This window comes from Phyllobates terribilis, unplaced genomic scaffold (assembly GCF_046119375.1).
Source record: "Phyllobates terribilis strain yellow unplaced genomic scaffold, ASM4611937v1 Scaffold_144__1_contigs__length_4642544, whole genome shotgun sequence".
Lineage (NCBI taxonomy): Eukaryota > Metazoa > Chordata > Amphibia > Anura > Dendrobatidae > Phyllobates > Phyllobates terribilis.
The window spans coordinates 3,712,876-3,722,166 of NW_027362904.1; positions in this window are offsets into that span (position 1 = coordinate 3,712,876).

Consider the following 9,291-nt stretch of genomic DNA (forward strand, 5'->3'; position numbering starts at 1 on the left):
CAGCAGAATTCCGAAGAACAATGGAAGAGTTCCGTAGCATTTTCTAACTTCAGCAGAATTCCAAAGAACAATGGAATTGATCCGTAACATTTTTAAACTTCAGCAGAATTCCCAAGAACAATGGAAGAGTTCCGTAGCATTTTTAAACTTCAGCAGAATTCCGAGAACAATGGAAGAGTTCCGTAGCATTTTTAAACTTCACCAGAATTCCGAGAACAATGGAAGAGTTCCGAAGCATTTTTAAACTTTAGCAGAATTCAGAAGAACAATGGAAGAGTTCCATAGCATTTTTAAACTTCAGCAGAATTCCAAAGAACAATGGAAGAGTTCCGTAGCATTTTTAAACTTCACCAGAATTCCGTGAACAATGGAAGAGTTCCGTAGCATTTTTAAACTTTAGCAGAATTCCGAAGAACAAAGGAAGTGTTCCGTAGCATTTTTAAACTTCAGCAGAATTCCGAAGAACAATGGAAGAGTTCCGTAGCATTTTCAAACTTCAGCAGAATTCCCAAGAACAATGGAAGAGCACCGTAGAATTTATAAGCTTCAGCAGAATTCTGAGAACAATGGAAGAGTGCGTAGCATTTTTAAACTTCACCAGAATTCCAAGAACAATGGAAGAGTTCCGTAGCATTTTTAAACTTCTGTAGAATTCCGAAGAACAATGGAAGAGTTCCGTAGCATTTTTAAACTTCAGCAGAATTCCGAAGAACAATGGAAGAGTTCCGTAGCCTTTTTAAACTTCGTCAGAATTCCGAAGAACAATGGAAAAGTTCCGTACCATTTTTAAACTTCAGCAGAATTCCGAAGAACAATGGAAGAGTTCCGTAGCATTTTTAAACTTCAGCAGAATTCCGAGAACAATGGATGAGTTCCGTAGCATTTTTAAACTTCACCAGATTTCCGAGAACAATGGAAGAATTCCGTGGCATTTTTAAACTTCACCAGAATTCCGAGAACAATGGAAGAGTTCCATAGCATTTTTAAACTTCAGCAGAAATCCGAAGAACAATAGAAGAGTTCCGTAGCATTTTTAAACTTCAGCAGAATTCCGAAGAACAATGGAAGAGTTCCGTTGCAGTTTTAAACTTCATCAGAATTCCGAAGAACAATCGAAGAGTTCCGTAGCATTTTTAAACTTCAGCAGAATTCCAAAGAACAATGGAAGAGTTCCGTAGCATATTTAAACTTCAGCAGAATTCCGAAGAACAATGGAAATGATCCGTAATATTTTTAAACTTCAGCAGAATTCCCAAGAACAATGGAAGAGTACCGTAAAATTCATAAACTTCAGCAGAATTCTGAGAACAATGGAAGAGTTCCGTAGCATTTTTAAACTTCACCAGAATTCCAAGAACAATGGAAGAGTTCCGTAGCATTTTTAAACTTCTGCAGAATTCCGAAGAACAATGGAAGAGTTCCGTAGCATTTTTAAACTTCAGCAGAATTCCGAAGAACAATGGAAGAGTTCCGTAGCATTTTTAAACTTCATCAGAATTCCGAAGAACAATGGAAAATTTCCGTAGCATTTTTAAACTTCAGCAGAATTCCGAAGAACAATGGAAGAGTTCCATAGCATTTTTAAACTTCAGCAGAATTCCGAGAACAATGGAAGAGTTCCGTAGCATTTTTAAACTTCAGCAGAATTCAGAAGAACAATGGAAGAGTTCCATAGCATTTTTAAACTTCAGCAGAATTCCAAAGAACAATGGAAGAGTTCCGTAGCATTTTTAAACTTCACCAGAATTCCGTGAACAATGGAAGAGTTCCGTAGCATTTTCAAACTTCAGCAGAATTCCGAAGAACAATGGAATTGATCCGTAACATTTTTAAACTTCAGCAGAATTCCCAAGAACAATGGAAGAGCACCGTAGAATTTATAAGCTTCAGCAGAATTCTGAGAACAATGGAAGAGTTCCGTAGCATTTTTAAACTTCACCAGAATTCCAAGAACAATGGAAGAGTTCCGTAGCATTTTTAAACTTCTGCAGAATTCCGAAGAACAATGGAAGAGTTCCGTAGCATTTTTAAACTTCAGCAGAATTCCGAAGAACAATGGAAGAGTTCCGTAGCCTTTTTAAACTTCGTCAGAATTCCGAAGAACAATGGAAAAGTTCCGTACCATTTTTAAACTTCAGCAGAATTCCGAAGAACAATGGAAGAGTTCCGTAGCATTTTTAAACTTCAGCAGAATTCCGAGAACAAAAGAAGAGTTCCGTAGCATTTTTAAACTTCACCAGAATTCCGAGAACAATGGAAGAGTTCCGTAGCATTTTTAAACTTCACCAGAATTCCGAGAACAATGGAAGATTTCCATAGCATTTTTAAACTTCAGCAGAATTCCGAAGAACAATAGAAGAGTTCCGTAGCATTTTTAAACTTCAGCAGAATTCCGAAGAACAATGGAAGAGTTCCGTTGCAGTTTTAAACTTCATCAGAATTCCGAAGAACAATGGAAGAGTTCCGCAGCATTTTTAAACTTCAGCAGAACTCAGAAGAACAATGGAAGAGTTCCGTAGCATTTTTAAACTTCAGCAGAATTCCGAAGAACAATCGAAGAGTTCCGTAGCATTTTTAAACTTCAGCAGAATTCCAAAGAACAATGGAAGAGTTCCGTAGCATATTTAAACTTCAGCAGAATTCCGAAGAACAATGGAAATGATCCGTAACATTTTTAAACTTCAGCAGAATTCCCAAGAACAATGGAAGAGTACCGTAGAATTTATAAACTTCAGCAGAATTCTGAGAACAATGGAAGAGTTCCGTAGCATTTTTAAACTTCACCAGAATTCCAAGAACAATGGAAGAGTTCCGTAGCATTTTTAAACTTCTGCAGAATTCCAAAGAACAATGGAAGAGTTCCGTAGCATTTTTAAACTTCAGCAGAATTCCGAAGAACAATGGAAAAGTTCCATAGCATTTTTAAACTTCAGCAGAATTCCGAAGAACAATGGAAGAGTTCCATAGCATTTTTAAACTTCAGCAGAATTCCGAGAACAATGGAAGAGTTCCGTAGCATTTTTAAACTTCACCAGAATTCCGAGAACAATGGAAGAGTTCCGTAGCATTTTTAAACTTCAACAGAATTCCGAGAACAATGGAAGAGTTCCGTAGCATTTTTAAACTTCAGCAGAATTCAGAAGAACAATGGAAGAGTTCCATAGCATTTTTAAACTTCAGCAGAATTCCAAAGAACAATGGAAGAGTTCCGTAGCATTTTTAAACTTCACCAGAATTCCATGAACAATGGAAGAGTTCCGTAGCATTTTTAAACTTCAGCAGAATTCCGAAGAACAAAGGAAGTGTTCCGTAGCATTTTTAAACTTCAGCAGAATTCCGAAGAACAATGGAAGAGTTCCGTAGCATTTTCAAACTTCAGCAGAATTCCCAAGAACAATGGAAGAGAACCGTAGAATTTATAAGCTTCAGCAGAATTCTGAGTACAATGGAAGAGTTCCGTAGCATTTTTAAACTTCACCAGAATTCCAAGAACAATGGAAGAGTTCCGTAGCATTTTTAAACTTCTGCAGAATTCCGAAGAACAATGGAAGAGTTCCGTAGCATTTTTAAACTTCAGCAGAATTCCGAAGAACAATGGAAGAGTTCCGTAGCCTTTTTAAACTTCGTCAGAATTCCGAAGAACAATGGAAAAGTTCCGTACCATTTTTAAACTTCAGCAGAATTCCGAAGAACAATGGAAGAGTTCCGTAGCATTTTTAAACTTCAGCAGAATTCCGAGAACAATGGATGAGTTCCGTAGCATTTTTAAACTTCACCAGATTTCCGAGAACAATGGAAGAATTCCGTAGCATTTTTAAACTTCACCAGAATTCCGAGAACAATGGAAGAGTTCCATAGCATTTTTAAACTTCAGCAGAATTCCGAAGAACAATAGAAGAGTTCCGTAGCATTTTTAAACTTCAGCAGAATTCCGAAGAACAATGGAAGAGTTCCGTTGCAGTTTTAAACTTCATCAGAATTCCGAAGAACAATGGAAGAGTTCCGCAGCATTTTTAAACTTCAGCAGAACTCAGAAGAACAATGGAAGAGTTCCGTAGCATTTTTAAACTTCAGCAGAATTCCGAAGAACAATCGAAGAGTTCCGTAGCATTTTTAAACTTCAGCAGAATTCCAAAGAACAATGGAAGAGTTCCGTAGCATATTTAAACTTCAGCAGAATTCCGAAGAACAATGGAAATGATCCGTAATATTTTTAAACTTCAGCAGAATTCCCAAGAACAATGGAAGAGTACCATAGAATTCATAAACTTCAGCAGAATTCTGAGAACAGTGGAAGAGTTCCGTAGCATTTTTAAACTTCACCAGAATTCCAAGAACAATGGAAGAGTTCCGTAGCATTTTTAAACTTCTGCAGAATTCCGAAGAACAATGGAAGAGTTCCGTAGCATTTTTAAACTTCAGCAGAATTCCGAAGAACAATGGAAGAGTTCCGTAGCATTTTTAAACTTCATCAGAATTCCGAAGAACAATGGAAAAGTTCCGTAGCATTTTTAAACTTCAGCAGAATTCCGAAGAACAATGGAAGAGTTCCATAGCATTTTTAAACTTCAGCAGAATTCCGAGAACAATGGAAGAGTTCTGTAGCATTTTTAAACTTCACCAGAATTCCGAGAACAATGGAAGAGTTCCGTAGCATTTTTAAACTTCAACAGAATTCCGAGAACAATGGAAGAGTTCCGTAGCATTTTTAAACTTCAGCAGAATTCAGAAGAACAATGGAAGAGTTCCATAGCATTTTTAAACTTCAGCAGAATTCCAAAGAACAATGGAAGAGTTCCGTAGCATTTTTAAACTTCACCAGAATTCCGTGAACAATGGAAGAGTTCCGTAGCATTTTCAAACTTCAGCAGAATTCCGAAGAACAATGGAATTGATCCGTAACATTTTTAAACTTCAGCAGAATTCCCAAGAACAATGGAAGAGCACCGTAGAATTTATAAGCTTCAGCAGAATTCTGAGAACAATGGAAGGGTTCCGTAGCATTTTTAAACTTCACCAGAATTCCAAGAACAATGGAAGAGTTCCGTAGCATTTTTAAACTTCGTCAGAATTCCGAAGAACAATGGAAGAGTTCCGCAGCATTTTTAAACTTCAGCAGAACTCAGAAGAACAATGGAAGAGTTCCGTAGCATTTTTAAACTTCAGCAGAATTCCGAAGAACAATCGAAGAGTTCCGTAGCATTTTTAAACTTCAGCAGAATTCCAAAGAACAATGGAAGAGTTCCGTAGCATATTTAAACTTCAGCAGAATTCCGAAGAACAATGGAAATGATCCGTAATATTTTTAAACTTCAGTAGAATTCCCAAGAACAATGGAAGAGTACCATAGAATTCATAAACTTCAGCAGAATTCTGAGAACAGTGGAAGAGTTCCGTAGCATTTTTAAACTTCACCAGAATTCCAAGAACAATGGAAGAGTTCCGTAGCATTTTTAAACTTCTGCAGAATTCCGAAGAACAATGGAAGAGTTCCGTAGCATTTTTAAACTTCAGCAGAATTCCGAAGAACAATGGAAGAGTTCCGTAGCATTTTTAAACTTCATCAGAATTCCGAAGAACAATGGAAAAGTTCCGTAGCATTTTTAAACTTCAGCAGAATTCCGAAGAACAATGGAAGAGTTCCGTAGCATTTTTAAACTTCATCAGAATTCCGAAGAACAATGGAAAAGTTCCGTAGCATTTTTAAACTTCAGCAGAATTCCGAAGAACAATGGAAGAGTTCTGTAGCATTTTTAAACTTCACCAGAATTCCGAGAACAATGGAAGAGTTCCGTAGCATTTTTAAACTTCAACAGAATTCCGAGAACAATGGAAGAGTTCCGTAGCATTTTTAAACTTCAGCAGAATTCAGAAGAACAATGGAAGAGTTCCATAGCATTTTTAAACTTCAGCAGAATTCCAAAGAACAATGGAAGAGTTCCGTAGCATTTTTAAACTTCACCAGAATTCCGTGAACAATGGAAGAGTTCCGTAGCATTTTCAAACTTCAGCAGAATTCCGAAGAACAATGGAATTGATCCGTAACATTTTTAAACTTCAGCAGAATTCCCAAGAACAATGGAAGAGCACCGTAGAATTTATAAGCTTCAGCAGAATTCTGAGAACAATGGAAGAGTTCCGTAGCATTTTTAAACTTCACCAGAATTCCAAGAACAATGGAAGAGTTCCGTAGCATTTTTAAACTTCGTCAGAATTCCGAAGAACAATGGAAAAGTTCCGTACCATTTTTAAACTTCAGCAGAATTCCGAAGAACAATGGAAGAGTTCCGTAGCATTTTTAAACTTCAGCAGAATTCCGAGAACAATGGATGAGTTCCGTAGCATTTTTAAACTTCACCAGAATTCCGAGAACAATGGAAGAGTTCCGTAGCATTTTTAAACTTCACCAGAATTCCGAGAACAATGGAAGATTTCCATAGCATTTTTAAACTTCAGCAGAATTCCGAAGAACAATAGAAGAGTTCCGTAGCATTTTTAAACTTCAGCAGAATTCCGAAGAACAATGGAAGAGTTCCGTTGCAGTTTTAAACTTCATCAAGATTCCGAAGAACAATGGAAGAGTTCCGCAGCATTTTTAAACTTCAGCAGAACTCAGAAGAACAATGGAAGAGTTCCGTAGCATTTTTAAACTTCAGCAGAATTCCGAAGAACAATCGAAGAGTTCCGTAGCATTTTTAAACTTCAGCAGAATTCCAAAGAACAATGGAAGAGTTCCGTAGCATATTTAAACTTCAGCAGAATTCCGAAGAACAATGGAAATGATCAGTAACATTTTTAAACTTCAGCAGAATTCCCAAGAACAATGGAAGAGTACCGTAGAATTTATAAACTTCAGCAGAATTCTGAGAACAATGGAAGAGTTCCGTAGCATTTTTAAACTTCTGCAGAATTCCGAAGAACAATGGAAGAGTTCCGTAGCATTTTTAAACTTCAGCAGAATTCCGAAGAACAATGGAAGAGTTCCGTAGCATTTTTAAACTTCATCAGAATTCCGAAGAACAATGGAAAAGTTCCGTAGCATTTTTAAACTTCAGCAGAATTCCGAAGAACAATGGAAGAGTTCCATAGCATTTTTAAACTTCAGCAGAATTCCGAGAACAATGGAAGAGTTCCGTAGCATTTTTAAACTTCACTAGAATTCCGAGAACAATGGAAGAGTTCCGTAGCATTTTTAAACTTCAACAGAATTCCGAGAACAATGGAAGAGTTCCGTAGCATTTTTAAACTTCAGCAGAATTCAGAAGAACAATGGAAGAGTTCCATAGCATTTTTAAACTTCAGCAGAATTCCAAAGAACAATGGAAGAGTTCCGTAGCATTTTTAAACTTCACCAGAATTCCGTGAACAATGGAAGAGTTCCGTAGCATTTTTAAACTTCAGCAGAATTCCGAAGAACAAAGGATGTGTTCCGTACCATTTTTAAACTTCAGCAGTATTCTGAAGAACAATGGAAGAGTTCCGTAGCATTTTCAAACTTCAGAAGAATTCCGAGAACAATGGAAGAGTTCCACAGCATTTTTAAACTTCAGCAGAATTCCGAAAAACAATGGAAGAGTTCCGTAGCATTTTTAAACTTCAGCAGAATTCCGAAGAACAATGGAAGAGTTCCGTAGCATTTTTAAACTTCAGCAGAATTCCGAAGAACAATGGAAGAGTTCCGTAGCATTTTTAAATTACAGCAGAATTCCGAAGAACAATGGAAGAGTTCCGTAGCATTTTTAAACTTCAGCAGAATTCCAAGAACAATGGATGAGTTCCGCAGCATTTTTAAACTTCACCAGAATTCCGAGAACAATGGAAGAATTCCATAGCATTTTTAAACTTCAGCAGAATTCCGAAGAACAATGGAAGAGTTCCGTAGCCTTTTTAAACTTCAGCAGAATTCCGAAGAACAATGGAAGAGTTCCGTTGCAGTTTTAAACTTCAGCAGAATTCCGAAGAACAATGGAAGAGTTCCGTAGCCTTTTTAAACTTCAGCAGAACTCAGAAGAACAATGGAAGAGTCCCGTAGCATTTTTAAACTTCAGCAGAATTCCGAAGAACAATGGAAGAGTTCCGTAGCATTTTTAAACTTCACCAGAATACCGTGAACAATGGAAGAGTTCTGTAGCATTTTTAAACTTCAGCAGAATTCCGAAGAACAAAGGAAGTGTTCCGTAGCATTTTTAAACTTCAGCAGAATTCTGAAGAGCAAGAGAGTTCTGTAGCATTTTTAAACTTCAGAAGAATTCCGCAAAACAATGGAAGAGTTCCGTAGCATTTTTAAACTTCAGCAGAATTCCGAAGAACATTGGATGAGTTCCGTAGCATTTTTAAACTTCAGCAGAATTCCGAAGAACAATGGAAAAGTTCCGTAGCATTTTTAAACTTCAGCAGAATTCCGAAGAACAATGGAATTGATCCGTAACATTTTTAAACTTCAGCAGAATTCCCAAGAACAATGGAAGAGCACCGTAGAATTTATAAGCTTCAGCAGAATTCTGAGAACAATGGAAGAGTTCTGTAGCATTTTTAAACTTCTGCAGAATTCCAAGAACAATGGAAGAGTTCCGTAGCATTTTTAAACTTCTGCAGAATTCCGAAGAACAATGGAAGAGTTCCGTAGCATTTTTAAACTTCAGCAGAATTCCGAAGAACAATGGAAGAGTTCCGTAGCCTTTTTAAACTTCGTCAGAATTCCGAAGAACAATGGAAAAGTTCCGTACCATTTTTAAACTTCAGCAGAATTCCGAAGAACAATGGAAGAATTCCGCAGCATTTTTAAACTTCAGCAGAATTCCGAGAACAATGGATGAGTTCCGTAGCATTTTTAAACTTCACCAGAATTCCGAGAACAATGGAAGAGTTCCGTAGCATTTTTCAACTTCACCAGAATTCCGAGAACAATGGAAAAGTTCCATAGCATTTTTAAACTTCAGCAGAATTCCGAAGAACAATGGAAGAGTTCCGTAGCATTTTTAAACTTCAGCAGAATTCCGAAGAACAATGGAAGAGTTCCGTTGCAGTTTTAAACTTCATCAGAATTCCGAAGAACAATGGAAGAGTTCCGCAGCATTTTTAAACTTCAGCAGAACTCAGAAGAACAATGGAAGAGTTCCGTAGCATTTTTAAACTTCAGCAGAATTCCGAAGAACAATCGAAGAGTTCCGTAGCATTTTTAAACTTCAGCAGAATTCCGAAGAACAATGGAAGAGTTCCTTAGCATATTTAAACTTCAGCCGAATTCCAAAGAACAATGGAAATGATCCGTAACATTTTTAAACTTCAGCA